This window comes from Eurosta solidaginis, chromosome 1 (genome assembly GCF_040869045.1).
Source record: "Eurosta solidaginis isolate ZX-2024a chromosome 1, ASM4086904v1, whole genome shotgun sequence".
In the NCBI taxonomy this organism is placed as follows: Eukaryota; Metazoa; Arthropoda; class Insecta; order Diptera; family Tephritidae; genus Eurosta; species Eurosta solidaginis.
The window spans coordinates 147194597-147221859 of record NC_090319.1 but is presented as its reverse complement, the minus strand read 5'-3'; the positions used below and the strand labels follow the sequence as shown (position 1 = coordinate 147221859).

The 27263-nt window shown below is 33.9% G+C and overlaps 1 protein-coding gene across 8 annotated transcripts in view; it reads left to right on the top strand.

The window, feature by feature from the left end:
- The window catches only part of LOC137236868 (uncharacterized), a 1561671-nt gene that overhangs the window by 864657 nt on the left and 669751 nt on the right, over positions 1-27263 (top strand). The gene's annotated exons all lie outside the window — the stretch shown is intronic.

Sequence of the window (27263 nt, the reverse complement as noted above, 5' to 3'; positions counted from 1 at the left end):
TGTTGTTTTTCCTAACTTTTTCTTACTAAAAATTGAAAACAGTCAAAAAATAAAAAATTAAAAATCAATATCATTTATTAAATCGCTTAATTAAAGCTTTTCTAGATTTTTAAATATATATGTAATATCGGCATTTAGTTTTGTCAGCTGTCCAGAATTTGCAAGCCAAAAATATTTGAATACTTCTCCCTGAGTGAGACTATTTTAAATGTCATTCCTCTCAAAAGTACGAGATAGACTTTCTGTAGTTTCAGGAACGCAACTATTGCGACGCATTTGACTATTCCGCGCTTGGTTGTTTGCGAACCATCTTTCTGAGTTTCCAAATAAATTAGCTAATTTCAATAACTCGCTTTATTTTCCACTAGCAATGAAAATGCGGTTTTAGACTATGTACATATATTTCGATATAAAAAGCGTTCTATTACTGGCGTACGCTGACGACATTGCTTTCATCGCACAGTGTTTCGTGTAGAACAAGCTAGCTGGACAAAATTATTTTATGAGATTTTCCGTTTCATATGCAGTCATTTATTACCACTACGTCATTTTTTTCAGCCATATGTTCTTTTTTTTTATTTTTTTCCAAAATTTTACTTCATATGCATACATTTGCTTATTTCATATACAGTAAGTCATGTGAATAAGATAGTGACAAATTTTCTTATGGGAAACCACGGCCACCGTGGTGTGATGGTAGCGTGCTCCGCCTATCACACCGTACGCCCTGGGTTCAACTCCCAGGCAAAGCAACATCAAAATTTTAGAAATAAGATTTTTCAATTAGAAGAAAATTTTTCTAAGCGGGGTCGCCCCTCGGCAGTGTTTGGCAAGCACTCCGGGTGTATTTCTGCCATGAAAAGCTCTCAGTGAAAACTCATCTGCTTTGCAGATGCCGTTCGGAGTCGGCATAAAACATGTAGGTCCCGCCCGGCCAATTTGTTGGGAAAATCAAGAGGAGCACGACGCAAATTGGAAGAGAAGCTCGGCCTTAGATCTCTTCGGAGGTTATCGCGCCTTACATTTATTTTTTTATTTTTAAATTTTCGAAAGCGAAAATTGTAAGAATTGTCCAAAAAGGGGTGTCTACTTATTTATGTGAGTGAATGTACATATGTACATACATAATTTGTATTTATTTGAGTATTTATCCTGGCACTACAATTTTTACAAAATTATTTTATAGTACCAGTCAGGAATGTAAAAGTGAATTACAATAATAATAATAACAAGTAAGGAAGGTTAAGTTCGGGTGTAACCGAACATTACATACTCAGTTGAGAGTTATGGTGACAACATAAGGGAAAATAACCATGTAGGAAAATGAACCGAGGGAAACCCTGGAATGTGTTTGTATGACATGTGTATCAAATGAAAGGCATTAAAGAGTATTTTATGAGGGAGTGGGCCATAGTTCTATAGGTGGACGCCATTTAGGGATATAGCCATAAAGGTGGATCAGGGTTGACTCTAGAATGCGTTTGTACGATATGGGTATCAAATGAAAGGTATTAATGAGTATTTTAAAAGGGCGTGGACCTAAGTTCTATAGATGGACGCCTTTTCGAGATATCGCCGTAAAGATGGACCAGGGGTGACTCTAGAATGCGTTTGTACGATATGGGTATCAAATGAAAGGTGTTAATGAGCATTTTAAAAGGGAGTAATCCTTAGTTCCATAGGTGGACGACGTTTCGAGATATCGCCATAAAGGTGGACCAGGGGTGACCCTAGAATTTGTTTGCACAATATGGGCATCAAACGAAAGGTGTTAGTGAGTATTTTAAAAGGGAATGAGCCTTAGTTCTATAGGTGGACGCCGTTTCGAGATATCGCCATAAAGGTGGGCCAGGGGTGACTCTAGAATTCGTTTGTGCAATATGGGTATCAAACGAAAGGAGTTAATGAGTATTTTAAAAGGGAGTGGGCCTTAGTTCTATAGGTGGACGCATTTTCGAGGTATCGCAATAAAGGTGGACCAGGGGTGACTCTAGACTTTGTTTGTACGATATGGGTATCAAATGAAAGGTGTTGGTGAGTATTTTAAAAGGGAGTGACCCTTAGTTCTATAGGTGGACGCCGTTTCGAGATATCGCCATAAAGGTGGACCAGGGGTGACCCTAGAATTTGTTTGCACAATATGGGCATCAAACGAAAGGTGTTAGTGAGTATTTTAAAAGGGAGTGAGCCTTAGTTCTATAGGTGGACGCCGTTTCGAGATATCGCCATAAAGGTGGGCCAGGGGTGACTCTAGAATTCGTTTGTGCAATATGGGTATCAAACGAAAGGAGTTAATGAGTATTTTAAAAGGGAGTGGGCCTTAGTTCTATAGGTGGACGCATTTTCGAGGTATCGCAATAAAAGTGGACCAGGGGTGACCCTAGAATTTGTTTGCACAATATGGGCATCAAACGAAAGGTGTTAGTGAGTATTTTAAAAGGGAGTGAGCCTTAGTTCTATAGGTGGACGCCGTTTCGAGATATCGCCATAAAGGTGGACCAGGGGTGACCCTAGAATTTGTTTGCACAATATGGGCATCAAACGAAAGGAGTTAATGAGTATTTTAAAAGGGAGTGGGCCTTAGTTCTATAGGTGGACGCATTTTCGAGGTATCGCAATAAAGGTGGACCAGGGGTGACTCTAGACTTTGTTTGTACGATATGGGTATCAAATGAAAGGTGTTAATGAGTATTTTTAAAAGGGAGTGGGCCTTCGTTTTATAGGTGTTCGCCTTTTCGAGATATCGCCATAAAGGTGGACCAGGGGTGACTTTAGAATTTGTTTGTATGATATGGGTATCAAATGAAAGGTGTTAATGATTATTTTAAAAGGGCGTGGGGCTTAGTTCTATAGGTGGACCCCTTTTCGAGATATCGCGATAAAGGTGGACCAGGGGTGACTCTAGAATTCGTTTGTGCAATATGGGTATCAAACGAAAGGAGTTAATGAGTATTTTAAGAGGGAGTGAGCCTTAGTTCTATAGGTGGACGCCTTTTCGAGATATCGCCATAAAGATGGACCAGGTGAAAAAAGGTGTTAATGAGTATTTTAAAAGGGAGTAATCCTTAGTTCCATAGGTGGACGCCGTTTCGAGATATCGCCATAAAGGTGGGCCAGGGGTGACTCTAGAATTCGTTTGTGCAATATGGGTATCAAACGAAAGGAGTTAATGAGTATTTTAAGAGGGAGTAGGCCTTTCTGGACCAGGGGTGACTCTAGATTTTGTTTGTACGATATGGGTATCAAATGAAAGGTGTTAATGAGTATTTTTAAAAGGGAGTGGGCTTTATTCTATAGGTCTTCGCCTTTTCGAAATATCGCCATAAAGGTGGACCAGGGGTGACTCTAGAATGAGTTTGTACGATATGGGTATCAAATTAAAGGTATTAATGAGAGTTTTAAAAGGGAGTGGTGGTAGTTGTATATGTGAAGGCGTTTTCCAAATATCGACCAAAATGTGGACCAGGGTGACCCAGAACGTCATCTGTTGGATACCGCTAATTTCTTTATATATGTATTACCTGCCAAGATTTTAAGGGTTTTTTATTTCGCCCTGCAGAACTTTTTCATTTTCTTCTACTTAATATGGTAGGTGTCACAACCATTTTATAAAGTTTTTTCTAAAGTTATATTTCGCGTCAATAAAACAATCCAATTACCTTAACATATTTCATCCCTTTTTTCGTATTTGGTATAGAATTATGGCATTTTTTTCATTTTTCGTAATTTTCGATATCGAAAAAGTGGGCGTGGTCATAGTCGGATTTCGTTCATTTTTCATACCAAGATAAAGTGAGTTCAGATAAGTACGTGAACTGAGTTTAGTAAAGATATATCGATTTTTGCTCAAGTTATCGTGTTAACGGCCATGCGGAAGGACAGACGGACGACTGTGTATAAAAACTGGGCGTGACATCAACCGATTTCGCCCATTTTCACAGAAAACCGTTAATGCCATAAAATCTATGCCCCTACCAAATTTCAAAAGGATTGGTTAATTTTTCTTCGACTTATGGCGTTAAAAGTATCCTAGACAAATTAAATGAAAAAGGGCGGAGCCACGCCCATTTTTAAATTTTCTTTTATTTTTGTATTTTGTTGCACCATATCATTACTGGAGTTGAATCTTGACATAATTTACTTATATACTGTAAAGATATTAAATTTTTTGTTAAAATTTTACTTTAAAAATATTTTTTTTTTAAAAGTGGGCGTGGTCCTTCTCCGATTTTGCTAATTTTTAATAAGCGTACATATGGTAATAAGAGTAACGTTCCTGCCAAATTTCATCATGATATCTTCAACGACTGCCAAATTACAGCTTGCAAAAATTTTAAATTACCTTCTTTTAAAAGTGGGCGGTGCCACGCCCATTGTCCAAAATTTTACTAATTTTCTATTTTGCGTCATAAGTTCAACTCATCTACCAAGTTTCGTCGATTTATCGGTCTTTTGTAATGAATTATCGCACTTTTTCGGTTTTTCGAAATTTTCGATATCGAAAAAGTGGGCGTGGTTATAGTCCGATATCGTTCATTTTAAATAGCGATCTGAGATGAGTGCTCAGGAACCTACATACCAAATTTCATCAAGATACCTCAAAATTTACTCAAGTTATCGTGTTAACGGACGGACGGACGGACGGACATGGCTCAATCAAATTTTTTTTCAATCCTGATTATTTTGATATATGGAAGTCTATATCTATCTCGATTCCTTTATATATGTACAACCAACCGTTATCCAATCAAACTTAATATACTCTGTGAGCTCTGCTCAACTGAGTATAACAATGTAAATAATTAAATTAATTATGTGAAAATTACTTATTACAAAAACTTAAAAGTAAAGTATCATACAAAGTAGAAAAGACAATAGATTTAAATTAAATAAAACCTGATCCAAAAAAAGTTATAGGGTAGTTTATCTTTTATAATTATGTTATTATTCGCTATCATCACTTTCATTCGATGAGTCACTTGTGGAATAGTCATGAGCATCAGCAACACTATTGTGAAAGCTTGAAACAACTGGGGTATTTACTGACTCCTCAACATTATCGGGGGACAGTAAATTTAAGACTTCTGAAGTCAGACTTTTAAATTTTTTCTTAGGTATCTCCCTAAAAATGTTAACTAAAGGATCCGATGTTATAAGCAACATATTCATAAGATCTCTATTCGTGGCTTCACGCGACTTTTTGTGTGTTATCATCCCTGAATCGTCTAAAATCTTTGTTACGGTCTTTCTGTGCTTCCTCAGTAAATTGACCAATAGGTAAAATTGCTGATTTTATAATATCAGTACTATGCAGTAAGATTATATGAACTGTAACAGGCATATTAAACCATGGATAGAGATCTATGTATAGTTTTTTAGTCTCGACCGCAAATTTTTCAAATCTTTGGATATTTATATTGTACCCAGATGCTAATGCGCGAAGGAGAGTGTCGAATCTTTTGATGTGCGTTATATCCTATCCCGTAATCTCAGCACTAGCCTCAGAATTTTCGAAAAACCTACGAACAGTGTTGCCGTCATTGGTATTGCCGAAACCTGGTTTATCTACTATCAATCCAAGTACACTTTTAAATTTATTCTGGATTTCGTTGGAACGTACACTCTCTTTATCTGCCTCATTCCTAAGGTGCCATTTTTTTACTTCGAGGCGATAACTTATGTGAAGCAAGCATTCAAAACATCTTATTCATGCATGGAGAGTAGACGAACCAATGCCAAGGTTATCTCGGTTGGGCGTAAAGTCCTGTAACTCATTATTCATATCTTTTGGAGTGGCACCAAAAAATATAACACTTTTGTGCGGAAGAAGTTTCAGTCAAAGCATTGCAAACTTTTCCTTCAATCATTGGTAGAAGCATATTGTGATTTACGGACACTTCGTGTTCTTCGAGCATGTACTTTGTTGGGAACAACGCATTTATCTCCTCTAAAACTTAGTTCGTTTCAAAATCAATAAAATCATGGTAGAAGAAGGTCGAGGATTCTGCCAAACAATGTTACCTTTTTCATCCTGTAATTGAAGAGGAACGAAAGAAAATATAAACAAAAACTCATCAGTGTCAGAACTGCATGTAAACTTTTGCTTATACGTGCTATGGCCAGAGCTCTCATCGCAACCCCACTTGCTGATTAAATTATACGTCAAGTTTGTAGGTAATAAACTAAAAAACTTCTTGATTTGCTAAAACTATACGCTCAAGAGTTTTATATAATACGGACTGAACTTTAATTTCCGCACGTGTTTCACCCACATCAATTTCATTTGGATAGTATTCTGCCTTAGGAATTGGTTTTGCCGTTTGTAGATCAGCTTTAAAGGTTCAAATATATGGTCGGAGCTGGTACGTACATACATCCTATTTTATATGTAACTAAATCTACAAAAAAAATTAAAAATAGATGTGTAAAGAATTCGCAATGGTTTTTTCTTTCGATAATTAGAGAATACTTGCGACTATAGCACACGTAAATTAAGCCCAGATGTCCGCGGATGTATGTAACTGTTTTGTCCCTAAAATTAAAAATATAGAGAAACAAGTAAGGAAGGCTAAGTTCGGGTGTAACCGAACATTACATACTCAGTTGAGAGCTATGGAGACAAAATAAGGAAAATCACCATGTAGGAAAATGAACCTAGGGTAACCCTGGAATATGGTTGTATGACATGTGTATCAAATGGAAGGTATTAAAGAGTATTTTAAGGGAGAGTAGGCCATAGTTCTATGGATGGACGCCATTTAGGGATATCGCCATAAAGGTGGACCAGGGCTGACTCTAGAATGTGTTACGATATGGGTATCAAATGAAAGGTTATAATGAGTATTTTAAAAGGGATTTATCCTTAGTTCTATAGGTGGACGCCTTTTCGAGATATCGCCATAAAGGTGGACCAAGGGTGACTCTAGAATGTTTGTACGATATGGGTATCAAACGAAAGGTGTTACTGAGCATTTTAAGAGGGAGTGGGCATGAGGTCTATAGGTGGACGCCTTTTCGAGATATCGTCATTAGGGTGGGCCAGGGGTGGCTCTAGAATGTGTTTGTACGATATGGGTATCAAACGAAAGGTGTTACTGAGCATTTTAAGAGGGAGTGGGCATTAGGTCTATAGGTGGACGCCTTTTCGAGATATCGCCATTAGGGTGGGCCAGGGGTGACTCTAGAATGGTTTTGTACGATATGGGTATCAAATGAAAGGTAGTAATGAGTATTTTAAAACGGATTTATCCTTAGTTCTATAGGTGGACGCCTTTTCGAGATATCGCCATAAAGGTGGACCAAGGGTGACTCTAGAATGTTTGTACGATATGGGTATCAAACGAAAGGTGTTACTGAGCATTTTAAGAGGGAGTGGGCATTAGGTCTATAGGTGGACGCCTTTTCGAGATATCGCCATTAGGGTGGGCCAGGGGTGACTCTAGAATGTTTGTACGATATGGGTATCAAACGAAAGGTGTTACTGAGCATTTTAAGAGGGAGTGGGCATTAGGTCTATAGGTGGACGCCTTTTCGAGATATCGCCTTTAGGGTGGGCCAGGGGTGACTCTAGAATGATTGTACGATATGGGTATCAAACGAAAGGTGTTACTGAGCATTTTAAGAGGGAGTGGGCTTTAGGTCTATAGGTGGACGCCTTTTCGAGATATCGCCATTAGGGTGGGCCAGGGGTGACTCTAGAATGTTTGTACGATATGGGTATCAAACGAAAGGTGTTACTGAGCATTTTAAGAGGGAGTGGACATTAGGTCTATAGGTGGACGCCTTTTCGAGATATCGCCATTAGGGTGGGCCAGGGGTGACTCTAGAATGTTTGTACGATATGGGTATCAAACGAAAGGTGTTACTGAGCATTTTAAGAGGGAGTGGGCATTAGGTCTATAGGTGGACGCCTTTTCGAGATATCGCCATTAGGGTGGGCCAGGGTGACTCTAGAATGTGTTTGTACGATATGGGTATCAAATGAAAGGTGGTAATGAGTATTTTAAAAGGGAGTAATCCTTAGTTCTATAGGTGGACGACTTTTCGAGATATCGCCATAAAGGTGGACCAAGGGTGACTCTAGAATGTTTCTACGATATGGGTATCAAACGAAAGGTGTTACTGAGCATTTTAAGAGGGAGTGGGCATTAGGTCTATAGGTGGACGCCTTTTCGAGATATCGCCATTAGGGTGGGCCAGGGGTGACTCTAGAATGTTTGTACGATATGGGTATCAAACGAAAGGTGTTACTGAGCATTTTAAGAGGGAGTGGGCATTAGGTCTATAGGTGGACGCCTTTTCGAGATATCGCCATTAGGGTGGGCCAGGGGTGACTCTAGAATGTTTGTACGATATGGGTATCAAACGAAGGTGTTACTGAGCATTTTAAGAGGGAGTGGACATTAGGTCTATAGGTGGACACCTTTTCGAGATATCGCCATTAGGGTGGGCCAGGGGTGACTATAGAATGTTTGTACGATATGGGTATCAAACGAAAGATGTTACTGAGCATTTTAAGAGGGAGTGGGCATTAGGTCTATAGGTGGACGCCTTTTCGAGATATCGCCATTAGGGTGGGCCAGGGTGACTCTAGAATGTATTTGTACGATATGGATATCAAATTAAAAGTATTAGTGAGGGTTTTAAAAGCGACTGACTTAGATGTATATGTGAAGGCGTTCTCGCGATATCGACCAAAATGTGGACCAGGTGATCCAGAAAATCATCTGTCGGGTACTGCTAATTTATTTATATATGCAATACCACTACAGTATTCCTGCCAAGATTCCAAGGGCTGTTGATTTCGCCTTGTAGAACTTTTTCATTTTCTTCTACTTAATATGGTAGGTGTCACACCCATTTTACAAAGTTTTTTCGAAAGTTATATTTTGCGTCAATAAACCAATACAGTTACCATGTTTCATCCCTTTTTTCGTAGTTGGTATAGAATTATGGCATTTTTTTCATTTTTCGTAATTTTCGATATCGATAAAGTGGGCGTGGTTATGGTCGGATTTCGGCCATTTTTTATACCAAGATAAAGTGAGGTCAGATAAGTATGTGGGCTAAGTTTAGTAAAGATATATCGGTTTTTGCTCAAGTTATTGTGTTAACGGCCGAGCGGAAGGACAGACGGTGGACTGTGTATAAAAACTGGGCGTGGCTTCCACCGATTTCGCCCATTTTCACAGAGAACAGTTACCGTCACATAATCTATGCTTCTACCAAATTTGAGAAGGATTGGTAAATTTTTGTTCGACTTATAGCATTAAAATTATTCTAGACAAACTAAATGAAAATGGGCGGAGCCACGCCCATTTTGAAATTTTCTTTTATTTTTGTATTTTGTTGCATCATATCATTACTGGAGTTGAATTTTGACTTAATTTACTTATATACAGTAAAGATATTAAATTTTTTGTTAAAATTTGAATTAAAAAAAATTTTTTTTTAAAAAGTGGGCGTGTTCTTCATCCAATTTTGCTAATTTTTATTTAGCACATATATAGTAATAGTAGTAACGTTCCTGCCAAATTTCATCATGATATCTTCAACGACTGCCAAATTACAGCTTGCAAAACTTTTAAATTACCTTCTTGTAAAAGTGGGCGGTGCCACGCCCATTGTCCAAAATCTTACTAATTTTCTATTCTGCGTCATAACGTCAACCCATCTACCAAGTTTCATCGCTTTAGCCACCTTTGGCAATGAATTATCGCATTTTTTCGGTTTTTCGAAATTTTCGATATCGAAAAAGTGGGCGTGGTTATAGTCCGATATCGTTCATTTTAAATAGCGATCTGAGATGAGTGCTCAGGAACCTACATAGCAAATTTCATCAAGATACCTCAAAATTTACTCAAGTTATCGTGTTAACGGACGGACGGACGGACGGACGGACATGGCTCAATCAAATTTTTTTTCGATCCTGATTATTTTGATATATGGAAGTCTATATCTATCTCGATTCCTTTATATATGTACAACCAACCGTTATCCAATCAAACTTAATATACTCTGTGAGCTCTGCTCAACTGAGTATAAAAATACATTTTCTTCTAAATAACGGAATGTTAAATATATTGAAAATACTCTAACTGCGAAAGAATAATTATTAGAAAATTATACTTACCTTCGAGCTTTGAACCCATCAAAAAAATTATATAAAAGTGTTCACTTAAAAGAAATATGAAGCTTAATATTCAACAAGAATTTTGCAAATTAATCAATGCATTTTGCGGCCACTCCTGCCTTCTTACTTCAATTACTCAATATACATATATGAGCAAAAATATCAAAAAAAAGCAAAAATCCCGTTATTTTGTTTGTTTTCTTTCATTTCTCATTACACTTTTCTTGGAATAAGGACTTTGTTTTTGTCCAGCTAGCTTGTTCTACACGAAACACTGTGCACTGGTTGAATCCCTCGTTACTCGAATCTATCACGCCATCGCATCATACGATTTTCCCGTTATGCGCAAAAATGCATACCGAGATGGTTGCTGCTGAAAGCGCTGTTAAGTTTTTAGTTTTCAGTTTGAAGTGAACCGACACCTAGTCAACAACGCGATATTGTGTTAAAGTGGGCTCGGTTTTTGTAACCGCAACTAATAACAACTGTACATACGTTCATTAAAGAAGATTTAAAAGATTAAGTGACATTTAAAAGAAAAATAAAGAAATTTAAATAAAACTAACTAAATCGAAAGAAAATAAAATTAGTTTTTATTGTTTGTGAGTGTGCGTGGGCTGGGGCTGCAAGCCCAAAAATAAGTGGCATGGAAATGATACTTTACATGTCTGTATATCTCGTGCAAAGCGTAGTTTCACCTGGGGTTAACTCCTAATAATCGTCGCGAACAAAATTTCTTTAAATCATTTGTGGCTGTTTGGCGGTCACGCACAAAGATGAGGTACGGTTGCTATTAATGGTCAAGTAATACTCATGACTCTCCTGGCACAGGGCGAATCCAGTTTTTTCGAGCTACAATCCCCGATGATTAAGAGCTGCAATTCCCGATGTGCGAACAGTAGCAATCCCGACCACCAGTCGCTATCACGCCTCCTAACCCTCACACCATATGCCAGCACAGAAGCTATAGGAATACGACTTCGAAATCGTATGTACCTTCGTCGACGTCAGTTTCCTAGAAGCTTTAGGTGTAGCTAACGGATGCTTTTGTCGCGCTATGCTACCGATCTACACCAGAGAAACACCTTGAAACGTTAGGGAGTGACTATATCACCAAGGATGCCACCCTCGAAATCATAAGCAGTCTAAGTGGATGTCATTGCGTAACTCATGGTTGAAAGTCGTATAATACTCGGCGCATCTACATAATTAAAATTTTACAAGGACTCTGGATAAAATTTTTAAAATGTAGACTAAATTGTGCAGACGTTTGTTTTCACAACATTGATTTCAATAGTTTTCCTTAAATCAAAACGATATTTTAGAATGAAATTCGAGCGATTTTAAGTTGAAAGATGTTAACTGCGGTTTTCCGGCTTTGTGATATAAGAACTCAATGTGTATGGCCGCCTAGCTAAAGTTTTCAGACTAGTTCGACTGTCCACTACGTTGGGGTAGTAGCACACATGGTCATTAGTTGCACTGTCTTGGGAAAGCTTTTACTTCACCACTTTGAGTGTTCTTGCGAAGGACAAAGCTTCACCTGGTAACTATATGATCCTACGTATTCACATTTGTAAAAGGAGCCGTAACGTGTAGGAGATATTTAAACTTGGTTGACAGGCTATAATCAATGTGATTCACTCCAAGGTACTAGTTTTGAATAGGGCCGCCAACTTTAGGAAATGTCAAAACGGGAGAGTTGGGTGTTGAAGGATGAAGTGTGAAAATCAGAATTAATATTTCAGACGCTATTATATATAGTTTCGCAAATAAGCAACAGATGTTTGAATGTGAAACCAAGTGATTTTTCAAACCTTTCTCATACGTACATAAATCTTCAACGTAAGTATAAGGTTGGAATCATTCAAAGGAGTGTTTAAACCCCTGAATCCTACTAAAGGATTTTGCATCACTGATTTCGCTTATTCTTTCGGCCAATCGCAATATACAATTTTTAGAAAAATCGGCACCTTTTTTTAACAACTTGAGGACAATTTGAAACCATGTTCGCCTTGGGTCATGAATTAATTTTTTGAAAAAAAATATGCAAAGTGAGCATATACATTTATTTTATAACTTTTCTTTTAGTGCTTTGTTTTAATAACTTGGTGAATTGGGTGATGCGAAGTCCGTGTTAAGCTGACATCTGAAGCGCCTGTTTTTTTAAATAACTTTTGAACAGTTAGAAAGAGATACATTTCGCAATTAATTTCTTATAACTGACAGTGATGCACATACGTTGATACCACTTTCGACCATATCCGCCCAATTTTCGACATGAGCAATAAATGGCCTAAACAGTCTTAAACGAGTAGAAAATATAGTAACGTGCCGGACGCCGCCGCCGCCGCGCCGATATTTTTGACGTTTGGCGGCGGCGTGCGAAAAACGGCCAAAATCGGCGGCGGCGTATATCTCTAGTGTAGAGGTGCCCCAACGCAACTAGACCTGAAAAAAGACGGTAGGTAAACAATTTTTTTTTTTTTGGCAATGATTTACTTTCGCTTGTTGTTATTGTGCTCATTCATTTCAAAATCTACTGATTTTCAAATCCTAATATGTGCCTTTAAATCTCTTACTTATACACTTGATTAGAAACTTACTATTATCAACAAAAAAACTGTAAAACACAATTTAAAATTTGTCGTTTTTAGTTATAATATGTAAGACGGGGAGAACATCATACAAACTGTAAAAGATAGAGATATGCAAGAAATAGCCAGAAACAATTTCACGACACTAATACAGGATTACTTAAAGAAAAAGACGACTTCATTTCGAGACAAATTTTTATGCCAAACCTTAGAAGACACAAAACGGTTCCTCAAACAAAACAAACAGTTACTCATACTTAATGCCGAAAAGGGCGATGTTGCGGTTGTTATGGACAAAAAAGACAGACCGTAGTCAACGAAATCTCTACCTACAGGGTTTTAAAACGCGATACGGCTAACAAATTACAGGAGAAAAACAATGAATTAGTACAACGAATGTTCAACAATGGCTATATAGATGCCCAAGAAAAGAATTATCTACTATGTAAAAACGCAAACACACCGAGAATTTACGGATTACCAAAAATCCATAAAGAAAATATATCTGTACGGCTTATATGCTCCTCGATTGGCTCCCCGTCTTCCAATTTATGTAAATATGTCGTGAAAATTCTTAAAAATGTTACTATGTCGTCCAAGTATAATGTTAAGGACTCGGAAGAATTTAAAAACAAAGTGGGGGCACATACATACATATATGATGATGAATGCTTGGTGTCCTTCGACTTAGTCTCCCTGTTCCCAAGCATTCCAGTTGATGTGGCCTTGGAAATTATTTCTTCAAAGTGGGATGAAATAAAAGAGGACACAACGTTAACAAGGGAACTTTATTTAACGATTGTCAAATTTTGTATAAAGGAGAATAGATATTTCAAATACAATGAAAAGATATATGAACAACGGACAGGAATGCGCATGGGTTCCCCAGCCTCCCCGGTCATAGCAGACATCGTCATATGGAAGAGCTGCTAACAAGATTTGAGATGGAAGCCAAATGTAAACCACGCCTACTAACTAAATATGTAGATGATTTATTTGCGATTGTCAAAACGGATGAAGTAGAGGATATGCTCAAGGAGCTCAACAGCTACAACAAGAACATCAGATTTACAGTGGAGGTCGAAAAAGACTGTCAACTACCATACCTTGACACGCTAATAAACAAGCAACACAATAAAATATATTTTGACTGGTACAAAAAACCCACAGCTTCGGGAGGATTAATTAACTACAACTCACACCATGAAAGGAAAACAATTTTAAATACAGCCAAAAACTTCATCAGTAGGGTACTCACTATTAGCGACAGAATATACCACGGAAAGAATATTTCAATTGTAAAGCAAACTCTAGAGAAAATGAATTCCCCAGTAATCTCATCAACAAACTCATACGAAATTTCAAAATTAGAACCTCTAATGATGAGGTAACATGTGAAACGAAAAGCAAAATATACAAGTCTATAGTATATGTTCCAGGAATATCGGAGAGAATAAAGACATCGCAATTATATGATAAAAAGAAAATTACAGTAGCGTTCACATATAACAATACGTTACGACAGGTTTACAGCAATACTAAGGGCAGAATCTCGAAGGATGATAAATCCAACATCATTTATAAATTTCCATGCAACGGTGACGGGTCCCACTAATGCGATAAGGTATATGTGGGGACAACCAAATTAAAGCTAAAGACAAGGATTTCCGGTCATAAGTCCAATATAAAGCTTAGAAACAATGCTTCGGACAATAAGACGGCCTTGACAGCGCATTGTAAGGATACTGGTCACTATCCTGACTTCAAAAATGTTTCTATTTTAGATATTGAGAAACATTATAATAAGCGTTTTACCTTGGAAATGCTCCATATTATGAGCACACCTAATGATAAGAGAATGAATTTTAAAAGCGACACCGACCAATGTGCATATACATATCGACATCTATTGCTGAAGCAACAACAACATGCAGAGCAAGCTTCACGGTGCTCAGCAAATTCAAACAGCGTCCAGCCAAACATCCCGCTAAAAATATACCCAATGAAAAAAACTGAACACCATAGTTATAGCTGCATCACGCCGGAACACACTTTGAAAAAATCCAAATTTTTTTTTGTGATTTCTATAACTATAAACGATGCAATTGATTGTAGTGAAATTCATTTTTTTGTAGTTCTTATAGTTACTCCGAAAATATAATACATTGTGCGGAAACCAAGCAATTTAAGTAAATTTGGTTGTTTTCTTTTTGAAATATGTTTTAAATCGTTTGTAGTTTTTCATACGAAAAAAAATTTTTTTTTTGGTCCACAGGTTTCGGAGATATCGCTAACGCATCTCAAAAAAAAAACAAGAACGCAGCAATCTGGAAGCACTAAAAGTACTTTTCCTATAACTACAAACGATGAAATTGATTTTAGTGAAATTAATTTTTTTGTAGTTTTTATAGTTACTCCGAAAATATAATACATTGTGCGGAAACCAAGCAATTTAAGCAAATTTGGGTTTTTTTGTTTTTGAAATACATTTAAAATCGTTTGTAGTTTTTCATAGGAAAAAAAATTTTTTTTGGTCCACAGGTTTCGGAGATATCGCTAACGCATCTCAAAAAAAACAAGAACGCAGCAATTTGGAAGCACTAAAAGTACTATTCCTAAACTACAAACGATGAAATTGATTGTAGTGAAATTCATATTTTTGTAGTTCTTATAGTTACTCCGAAAATATAATACATTTTGCGGAAACCAAGCAATTTAAGCAAATTTGGGCTTTTTCTTTTTGAAATACGTTTTAAATCGTTTGTAGTTTTTCATAGGAAAAAAAATTTTTTTTTTTGGTCCACAGGTTTCGGAGATATTGTTAACGCATCTCAAAAAACCAAGAAAGCAGCAATTTGGAAGCACTAAAAGTACTTTTCCTATAACTACAAACGATGAAATTGATTGTAGTGAAATTCATTTTTTTGTAGTTTTTATAGTTACTCCGAAAATATAATACATTACGCGGAAACCAAGCAGTTTAAGCAAATTTGGGTTTTGAAATACGTTTTAATGCGTTTGTAGTTTTTCATACGAAAAAAATTTTTTTTTTTCCACAGGTTTCGGAGATATCGCTAACGCATCTCAAAAAACCAAGAAAGCAGCAATTTGGAAGCACTAAAAGTACTTTTCCTATAACTAAAAACGATGAAATTGATTATAGTGAAATTCATTTTTTTGTAGTTTTTATAGTTACTCCGAAAATATAATACATTGTGCGGAAACCAAGCAATTTAAGCAAATTTGGGCTTTTCTTTTTGAAATACGTTTTAAATCGTTTGTAGTTTTTCATTGGAAAAAAAATTTTTTTTTTGGTCCACAGGTTTCGGAGATATCGCTAACGCATCTCAAAAAAACCAAGAACGCAGAAATTTGGAAGCACTAAAAGTACATTTCCTATAACTACAAACGATGAAATTAATTGTAGTGAAATTCATTTTTTGTAGTTTTTATAGTTACTCCGAAAATATAATACATTGTGCGGAAACCAAGCAATTATGCAAATTTGGGTTTTTTCTTTTTGAAATACGTTTTAAATCGTTGGTAGTTTTTCATAGGAAAAAAATTTTTTTTTTTTGGCCCACAGGTTTCGGAGATATCGCTAACGCATCTCAATAAAACCAAGAACGCAGAAATTTGGAAGCACTAAAAGTACATTTCCTATAACTACAAACGATGAAATTGATTGTAGTGAAATTTATTTTTTTTTTTTAGTTTTTATAGTTACTCCGAAAATATAATACATTGTGCGGAAACCAAGCAATTTAAGCAAATTTGGGCTTTTCTTTTTGAAATACGTTTTAAATCGTTTGTAGTTTTTCATTGGAAAAAAAATTTTTTTTCGTCCACAGGTTTCGGAGATATCGCTAACGCATCTCAAAAAAACCAAGAACGCAGAAATTTGGAAGCACTAAAATTACATTTCCTATAACTACAAACGATGAAATTGATTGTAGTGAAATTCATTTTTTTGTAGTTTTTATAGTTACTCCGAAAATATAATACATTGTGCGGAAACCAAGCGATTATGCAAATTTGGGTTTTTTTCTTTTTGAAATACGTTTTAAATCGATTGTAGTTTTTCATAGGAAAAAAAATTTTTTTTTTTGGCCCACAGGTTTCGGAGATATCGCTAACGCATCTGAAAAAAACCAAGAACGCAGCAATTTGTAAGCACTAAAAGCACTTTTCCTATAACTAAAAACGACGAAATTGATGTAGTGAAATTCATTTTTTTGTAGTTTTTATAGTTACTCCGAAAATATATTACATTGTGCGGAAACCAGGCAATTTAAGCAAATTTGGGTTTTTTCTTTTTGAAACATGTTTTAATTGGTTTGTAGTTTTTTATAGGAAAAAAATTTTTTTCTTGGTCCACAGGTTTCGGAGATATCGCTAACGCATCTCAAAAAAACCAAGAACGCAGCAATTTGGAAGCACTAAAAGTACTTTTCCTATAACTAAAAACGATGAAATTAATTTTAGTGAAATTCATTTTTTTGTAGTTTTTATAGTTACTCCGAAAATATAATACATTGTGCGGAAACCAAGCAATTTAAGCAAATTTGGGTTTTTTCTTTTTGAAGCACGTTTTAATTCGTTTGTAGTTTTTTATAGGAAAACAATTTTTTTTGGTCCACAGGTTTCGGAGATATCGCTAACGCATCTCAAAAAAACCAAGAACGCAGCAATTTGGAAACACTAAAATTACTTTTCCTATAACTACAAACGATGAAATTGATTGTAGTGAAATTCATTTTTTTGTAGTTTTTACAGTTACTCCGAAAATATAATACATTGTGCGGAAACCAAGCAATTTAAGCAAATTTGGGTTTTTTCTTTTTGAAATACGTTTTAAATCGTTTGTAGTTTTTCATAGGAAAAACATTTTTTTTTTGGTCCACAGGTTTCGGAGAAATCGCTAACGCATCTCAAAAAACCAAGAACGCGGCAATTTGGAAGCACTAAAAGTACTTTTCCTACAATTAAAAACGATGAAATTGATTATAGTGAAATTCATTTTTTTGTAGTTTTTATAGTTACTCCGAAAATATAATACATTGTGCGGAAACCAAGCAATTTAAGCAAATTTAGGTTTTTTTCTTTTTGAAATACGTTTTAAATCGTTTGTAGTTTTTCATAGGAAACAATTTTTTTTTTTTTGTCCACAGGTTTCGTAGATATCGCTAACGCATCTCAAAAAAACCAAGAACGCAGCAATTTGGAAGCACTAAAAATACTTTTCCTATAACTAAAAACGATGAAATTGATTATAGTGAAATTCATTTTTTTGTAGTTTTTATAGTTACTCCGAAAATATAATACATTGTGCGGAAACCAAGCAATTATGCAAATTTGGGTTTTTTCTTTTTGAAATACGTTTTAATTCGTTTGTAGTTTTTTATAGGAGAACAATTTTTTTTTGGTCCACAGGTTTCGGAGATATCGCTAACGCATCTCAAAAAAACCAAGAGCGCAGCAATTTGGCAGCACTAAAAGTACTTTTCCTATAACTACAAACGATGAAATTGATTGTAGTGAAATTCATTTTTTTGTAGTTTTTATAGTTACTCCGAAATTATATTACATTGTGCGGAAACCAAGCAATTTAAGCAAATTTGGGTTTTTTTCTTTTTGAAACACGTTTTAATTCGTTTGTAGTTTTTTATAGGAGAACAATTTTTTTTTGGTCCACAGGTTTCGGAGATATCGCTAACGCATCTCAAAAAAACCAAGAGCGCAGCAATTTGGCAGCACTAAAAGTACTTTTCCTATAACTACAAACGATGAAATTGATTGTAGTGAAATTCATTTTTTTGTAGTTTTTATAGTTACTCCGAAAATATAATACATTGTGCGGAAACCAAGCAATTTAAGCAAATTTGGGTTTTTTCTTTTTGAAATACGTTTTAAATCGTTTGTAGTTTTTCATAGGAAAAACATTTTTTTTTGGTCCACAGGTTTCGGAGATATCGCTAACGCATCTCAAAAAAACCAAGAAAGCAGCAATTTGGAAGCACTAAAAGTACTTTTCTTATAACTACAAATGATGAAATTGATTATAGTGAAATTCATTTTTTTGTAGTTTTTATAGTTACTCCGAAAATATAATACATTGTGCGGAAACCAAGCAATTTAAGCAAATTTGGGCTTTTCTTTTTGAAATGCGTTTTAAATCGTTTGTAGTTTTTCATAGGAAAAAAATTTTTTTTTTTGGTCCACAGGTTTCGGAGATATCGCTAACGCATCTCAAAAAAACCAAGAACGCAGAAATTTGGAAGCACTAAAAGTACATTTCCTATAACTACAAACGATGAAATTTATTGTAGTGAAATTCATTTTTTTGTAGTTCTTAGAGTTACTCCGAAAATATAATACATTGTGCGAAACCAAGCAATTTAAGCAAATTTGGTTTTTTTCTTTTTGAAATACGTTTTAAATCGTTTGTAGTTTTTCATACGAAAACAAATTTTTTTTTGGTCCACAGGTTTCGGAGATATCGCTAACGCATCTCAAAAAAACCAAGAACGCACAATTTTGGAGCACTAAAAGTACTTTTCTATTACTAAAAACGATGAAATTGAATATAGTGAAATTAATTTTTTTGTAGTTCTTAAAGTTACTCCGAAAATATAATACATTGTGCGAAACCAAGCAATTTAAGCAAATTTGGTTTTTTCTTTTTGAAATACGTTTTAAATCGTTTGTAGTTTTTCATACGAAAAAAAATTTTTTTTTAGTCCACATGTTTCGGAGATATCGCTAACGCATCTCAAAAAAACCAAGAACGCACAATTTTGGAGCACTAAAAGTACTTTTCTATTACTAAAAACGATGAAATTGATTATAGTGAAATTCATTTTTTTGTAGTTTTTATAGTTACTCCGAAAATATAATAGATTGTGCGGAAACCAAGCAATTTAAGCAAATTTGGGTTTTTTCTTTTTGAAATACGTTTTAAATCGTTTGTAGTTTTTCATAGGAAAAAAAATTTTTTTTTTTGGTCCACAGGTTTCGGAGATATCGCTAACGCATCTCAAAAAAACCAAGAACGCACAATTTTGGAGCACTAAAAGTACTTTTCTATTACTAAAAACGATGAAATTGAATATAGTGAAATTAATTTTTTTGTAGTTCTTAAAGTTACTCCGAAAATATAATACATTGTGCGAAACCAAGCAATTTAAGCAAATTTGGTTTTTTCTTTTTGAAATACGTTTTAAATCGTTTTTTAGTTTTTCATACGAAAAAAAATTTTTTTTTGGTCCACAGGTTTCGGAGATATCGCTAACGCATCTCAAAAAAACCAAGAACGCACAATTTTGGAGCACTAAAAGTACTTTTCTATTACTAAAAACGATGAAATTGATTATAGTGAAATTCATTTTTTTGTAGTTTTTATAGTTACTCCGAAAATATAATACATTGTGCGGAAACCAAGCAATTATGCAAATTTGGGTTTTTCCTTTTTGAAATACGTTTTAAATCGTTTGTAGTTTTTCATAGGAAAAAAATTTTTTTTTTGGCCTACAGGTTTCGGAGATATATCTAACGCATCTCAAAAAAACCAAGAACGCAGCAATTTGGAAGCACTAAAAGTACTTTTCCTATAACTACAAACGATGAAATTGATTGTAGTGAATTTCATTTTTTTGTAGTTTTTATAGTTACTCCGAAAATATATTACATTGTGCGGAAACCAAGCAATTTAAGCAAATTTGGGTTTTTTTCTTTTTGAAACACGTTTTAATTCGTTTGTGGTTTTTTATAGGAGAACAATTTTTTTTTTGGTCCACAGGTTTCGGAGATATCGCAAACGCATCTCAAAAAAACCAAGAACGCAGCAATTTGGCAGCACTAAAAGTACTTTTCCTATAACTACAAACGATGAAATTGATTGTTGTGAAAATCATTTTTTTGTAGTTTTTATAGTTACTCCGAAAATATAATACATTGTGCGGAAACCAAGCAATTTAAGCAAATTTGGGTTTTTTCTTTTTGAAATACGTTTTGAATCGTTTGTAGCTTTTCATAGGAAAAACATTTTTTTTGGTCCACAGGTTTCGGAGATATCGCTAACGCATCTCAAAAAAACCAAGAACGCAGCAATTTGGAAGCACTAAAAGTACTTTTCCTATAATTAAAAACGATGAAATTGATTATAGTGAAATTCATTATTTTGTAGTTTTTATAGTTACTCCGAAAATATAATACATTGTGCGGAAACCAAGCAATTTAAGCAAATTTGGGTTTTTTTCTTTTTGAAATACGTTTTAAATCGTATGTAGTTTTTCATAGGAAAAAAAATTTTTTTTTTTTGGTTCACAGGTTTCGGAGATATCGCTAACGCATCTCAAAAAAACCAAGAACGCAGCAATTTGGAAGCAGTAAAAGTACTTTTCTTATAACTACAAACGATGAAATTGATTATAGTGAAATTCATTTTTTTGTAGTTTTTATAGTTACTCCGAAAATATAATACATTGTGCGGAAACCAAGCAATTTAAGCAAATTTGGGCTTTTCTTTTTGAAATGCGTTTTAAATCGTTTGTAGTTTTTCATAGGAAAAAAAATTTTTTTTTTGGTCCACAGGTCTCGGAGATATCGCTAACGCATCTCAAAAAAACCAAGAACGCAGAAATTTGGAAGCACTATAAGTACATTTCCTATAACTACAAACGATGAAATTTATTGTAGTGAAATTCATTTTTTTGTAGTTCTTAGAGTTACTCCGAAAATATAATACATTGTGCGAAACCAAGCAATTTAAGCAAATTTGGTTTTTTTCTTTTTGAAATACGTTTTAAATCGTTTGTAGTTTTTCATACGAAAAAAAAAATTTTTTTTGGTCCACAGGTTTCGGAGATATCGCTAACGCATCTCAAAAAAACCAAGAACGCACAATTTTGGAGCACTAAAAGTACTTTTCTATTACTAAAAACGATGAAATTGATTATAGTGAAATTAATTTTTTTGTAGTTTTTATAGTTACTCCGAAAATATAATACATTGTGCGGAAACCAAGCAATTTAAGCAAATTTGGGTTTTTTCTTTTTGAAATACGTTTTAATTCGTTTGTAGTTTTTCATAGGAAAAAAAATTTTTTTTTGGTCCACAGGTTTCGGAGATATCGCTAACGCATCTCAAAAAAACCAAGAACGCAGCAATTTGGAAGCGCTAAAAGTACTTTTCCTATAACTACAAACGATGAAATTGATTATAGTGAAATTAATTTTTTTGTAGTTTTTATAGTTACTCCGAAAATATAATACATTGTGCGGAAACCAAGCAATTTTGGGTTTTTTCTTTTTGAAATACGTTTTGAATCGTTTGTAGCTTTTCATAGGAAAAACATTTTTTTTTGGTCCACAGGTTTCGGAGATATCGCTAACGCATCTCAAAAAAACCAAGAACGCAGCAATTTGGAAGCACTAAAAGTACTTTTCCTATAATTAAAAACGATGAAATTGATTATAGTGAAATTCATTATTTTGTAGTTTTTATAGTTACTCCGAAAATATAATACATTGTGCGGAAACCAAGCAATTTAAGCAAATTTGGGTTTTTTCTTTTTGAAATACGTTTTAAATCGTTTGTAGTTTTTCACAGGAAAAAAAATTTTTTTTTTGGTCCACAGGTTTCGGAGATATCGCTAACGCATCTCAAAAAAACCAAGAACGCAGCAATTTGGAAGCAGTAAAAGTACTTTTCTTATAACTACAAACGATGAAATTGATTATAGTGAAATTCATTTTTTTGTAGTTTTTATAGTTACTCCGAAAATATAATACATTGTGCGGAAACCAAGCAATTTAAGCCAATTTGGGCTTTTCTTTTTGAAATGCGTTTTAAATCGTTTGTAGTTTTTCATAGGAAAAAAAATTTTTTTTTTGGTCCACAGGTTTCGGAGATATCGCTAACGCATCTCAAAAAAACCAAGAACGCAGAAATTTGGAAGCACTAAAGGTACATTTCCTATAACTAAAAACGATGAAATTTATTGTAGTGAAATTCATTTTTTTGTAGTTCTTAGAGTTACTCCGAAAATATAATACATTGTGCGAAACCAAGCAATTTAAGCAAATTTGGTTTTTTTCTTTTTGAAATACGTTTTAAATCGTTTGTAGTTTTTCATACGAAAAAAAATTTTTTTTTTGGTCCACAGGTTTCGGAGATATCGCTAACGCATCTCAAAAAAACCAAGAACGCACAATTTTGGAGCACTAAAAGTACTTTTCTATTACTAAAAACGATGAAATTGATTATAGTGAAATTAATTTTTTTGTAGTTTTTATAGTTACTCCGAAAATATAATACATTGTGCGGAAACCAAGCAATTTAAGCAAATTTGGATTTTTTCTTTTTGAAATACGTTTTAATTCGTTTGTAGTTTTTCATAGGAAAAACAATTTTTTTTTGGTCCACAGGTTTCGGAGATATCGCTAACGCATCTCAAAAAAACCAAGAACGCAGCAATTTGGAAGCGCTAAAAGTACTTTTCCTATAACTACAAACGATGAAATTGATTATAGTGAAATTCATTTTTTTGTAGTTTTTATATTTACTCCGAAAATATAATACATTGTGCGGAAACCAAGCAATTTAAGCAAATTTGGGCTTTTCTTTTTGAAATATGTTTTAAATCGTTTGTAGTTTTTCATAGGAAAAAAAATTTTTTTTTTGGTCCACAGGTTTCGGAGATATCGCTAACGCATCTCAAAAAAACCAAGAACGCAGAAATTTGGAAGCACTAAAAGTACATTTCCTATAACTACAAACGATGAAATTGATTGTAGTGAAATTCATTTTTTTGTAGTTCTTAAAGTTACTCCAAAAATATAATACATTATGCGAAACCAAGCAATTTAAGCAAAGTTGGTTTTTTTCTTTTTGAAATACGTTTTAAATCGTTTGTAGTTTTTCATACGAAAAAAAATTTTTTTTTGGTCCACAGGTTTCGGAGATATCGCTAACGCATCTCAAAAAAACCAAGAACGCAGCAATTTGGAAGCACCAAAAGTACTTTTCCTATAACTAAAAACGATGAAATTGATTATAGTGAAATTAATTTTTTTGTAGTTTTTATAGTTACTCCGAAAATATATTACATTGTGCGGAAACCAAGCAATTATGCAAATTTGGGTTTTTTGTTTTTGAAATACGTTTTAAATCGTTTGTAGTTTTTCACAGGAAAAAAATTTTTTTTTTTTGGTCCACTGGTTTCGGAGATATGGCTAACGCATTTCAAAAAACCAAGAACGCAGCAATTTGGAAGCACTGAAAGTACTTTTCCTATAACTACAAACGATGAAATTGAATGTAGTGAAATTAATTTTTTGTAGTTTTTATAGTTACTCCGAAAATATATTACACTGTGCGGAAACCAAGCAATTTAAGCAAATTTGGGTTTTTTCTTTTTGAAACACGTTTTAATTCGTTTGTAGTTTTTCATAGGAAAAAATTTTTTTTTTTGGTCCACAGGTTTCGGAGATATCGCTAACACATCTCAAAAAACCCAAGAACGCAGAAATTTGGAAGCACTAAAAGTACTTTTCCTATAACTACAAACGATGAAATTGATTGTAGTGAAATTCATTTTTTTGTAGTTTTTATAGTTACTCCGAAAATATAATACATTGTGCGGAAACCAAGAAATTTAAGCAAATTTGGGTTTTTTCTTTTTGAAATACGTTTTAAAACGTTTGTAGTTTTTCATAGGAAAAACATTTTTTTTGGTCCACAGTTTTCGGAGATATCGCTAACGCATCTCAAAAAAACCAAGAACGCAGCAATTTGGAAGCACTAAAAGTACTTTTCCTATAACTACAAACGATGAAATTGATTATAGTGAAATTCATGTTTTTGTAGTTTTTATAGTTACTCCGAAAATATAATACATTGTGCGGAAACCAAGCAATTTAAGCAAATTTGGTTTTTTTCTTTTTGAAATACGTTTTAAATCGTTTGTAGTTTTTCATACGAAAAAAAAATTTTTTTTTGGTTCACAGGTTTCGGAGATATCGCTAACGCATCTCAAAAAAACCAAGAACGCACAATTTTGGAGCACTAAAAGTACTTTTCTATTACTAAAAACGATGAAATTGATTATAGTGAAATTCATTTTTTTGTAGTTTTTATAGTTACTCCGAAAATATAATACATTGTGCGGAAACCAAGCAATTTAAGCAAATTTGGGTTTTTTCTTTTTGAAATACGTTTTAAATCGTTTGTAATTTTTCATAGGAAAAAAATTTTTTTTTTGGTCCCCAGGTTTCGGAGATATCGCTAACGCATCTCAAAAAAACCAAGAACGGAGCAATTTGGAAGCGCTAAAAGTACTTTTCCTATAACTACAAACGATGAAATTGATTATAGTGAAATTCATTTTTTTGTAGTTTTTATAGTTACTCCGAAAATATAATACATTGTGCGGAAACCAAGCAATTTAAGCAAATTTGGGCTTTTCTTTTTGAAATACGTTTTAAATCGTTTGTAGTTTTTCATAGGAAAAAAAATTTTTTTTTGGTCCACAGGTTTCGGAGATATCGCTAACGCATCTCAAAAAAACCAAGAACGCAGAAATTTGGAAGCAGTAAAAGTACATTTCCTATAACTACAAACGATGAAATTGATGTTAGTGAAATTCATTTTTTTGTAGTTCTTAAAGTTACTCCGAAAATATAATACATTATGCGAAACCAAGCAATTTAAGCAAAGTTGGTTTTTTTCTTTTTGAAATACGTTTTAAATCGTTTGTAATTTTTCATACGAAAAAAAATTTTTTTTTGGTCCACAGGTTTCGGAGATATCGCTAACGCATATCAAAAAAACCAAGAACGCACAATTTTGGAGCACTAAAAGTACTTTTCTATTACTAAAAACGATGAAATTGATTATAGTGAAATTCATTTTTTTGTAGTTTTTATAGTTACTCCGAAAATAAAATACATTGTGCGGAAACCAAGCAATTTAAGCAAATTTGGGTTTTTTCTTTTTGAAATACGTTTTAATTCGTTTGTAGTTTTCCATACGAAAAAAAAATTTTTTTTTTGGTCCACAGGTTTCGGAGATATCGCTAACGCATCTCAAAAAAACCAAGAACGCAGCAATTTGGAAGCGCTAAAAGTACTTTTCCTATAACTACAAACGATGAAATTGATTATAGTGAAATTCATTTTTTTGTAGTTTTTATATTTACTCCGAAAATATAATAAATTGTGCGGAAACCAAGCAATTTAAGCAAATTTGGGCTTTTCTTTTTGAAATACGTTTTAAATCGTTTGTAGTTTTTCATAGGAAAAAAAAATTTTTTTTTTGGTCCACAGGTTTCGGAGATATCGCTAACGCATCTCAAAAAAACCAAGAACGCAGCAATTTGGAAGCACTAAAAGTACTTTTCCTATAACTAAAAACGATGAAATTGATTATAGTGAAATAAATTTTTTTGTAGTTTTTATAGTTACTCCGAAAATATATTACATTGTGCGGAAACCAAGCAATTATGCAAATTTGGGTTTTTTGTTTTTGAAATACGTTTTAAATCGTTTGTAGTTTTTCATAGGAAAAAAAAATTTTTTTTTTGGTCCACAGGTTTCGGAGATATCGCTAACGCATCTCAAAAAAACCAAGAACGCAGCAATTTGGAAGCACTGAAAGTACTTTTCCTATAACTACAAACGATGAAATTGATTGTAGTGAAATTCATTTTTTGTAGTTTTTATAGTTACTCCGAAAATATATTACACTGTGCGGAAACCAAGCAATTAAAGCAAATTTGGGTTTTTTCTTTTTGAAACACGTTTTAATTCGTTTGTAGTTTTTCATAGGAAAAAAAATTTTTTTTTTTGTCCACAGGTTTCGGAGATATCGCTAACGCATCTCAAAAAACCAAGAACGCACAATTTGGAAGCACTAAAAGTACTTTTCTATTACTAAAAACGATGAAATTGATTATAGTGAAATTCATTTCTTTGTAGTTTTGATAGGTACTCAGAAAATATAATACATTGTGCGGAAACCAAGCAATTTAAGCAAATTTGGGTTTTTTCTTTTTGACATACGTTTTAAATCGTTTGTAGTTTTTCATATGAAAAAAATTTTTTTTTTTGGTCCACAGGTTTCGGAGATATCGCTAACGCATCTCAAAAAAACCAAGAACGGTGAAATTTGGAAGCACTAAAAGTACATTTCCTATAACTACAAACGATGAAATTGATTGTAGTGAAATTCATTTTTTTGTAATTCTTAAAGTTACTCCGAAAATATAATACATTGTGCGAAACCAAGCAATTTAAGCAAATTTGGTTTTTTTCTTTTTGAAATACGTTTTAAATCGTTTGTAGTTTTTCATACGAAAAAAAAATTTTTTTTGGTCCACAGGTTTCGGAGATATCGCTAACGCATCTCAGAAAACCAAGAACGGACAATTTGGAAGCAGCAAAAGTACTTTTCTATTACTAAAAACGATGAAATTGATTATAGTGAAATTCATTTCTTTGTAGTTTTTATAGGTACTCAGAAGATATAATACATTG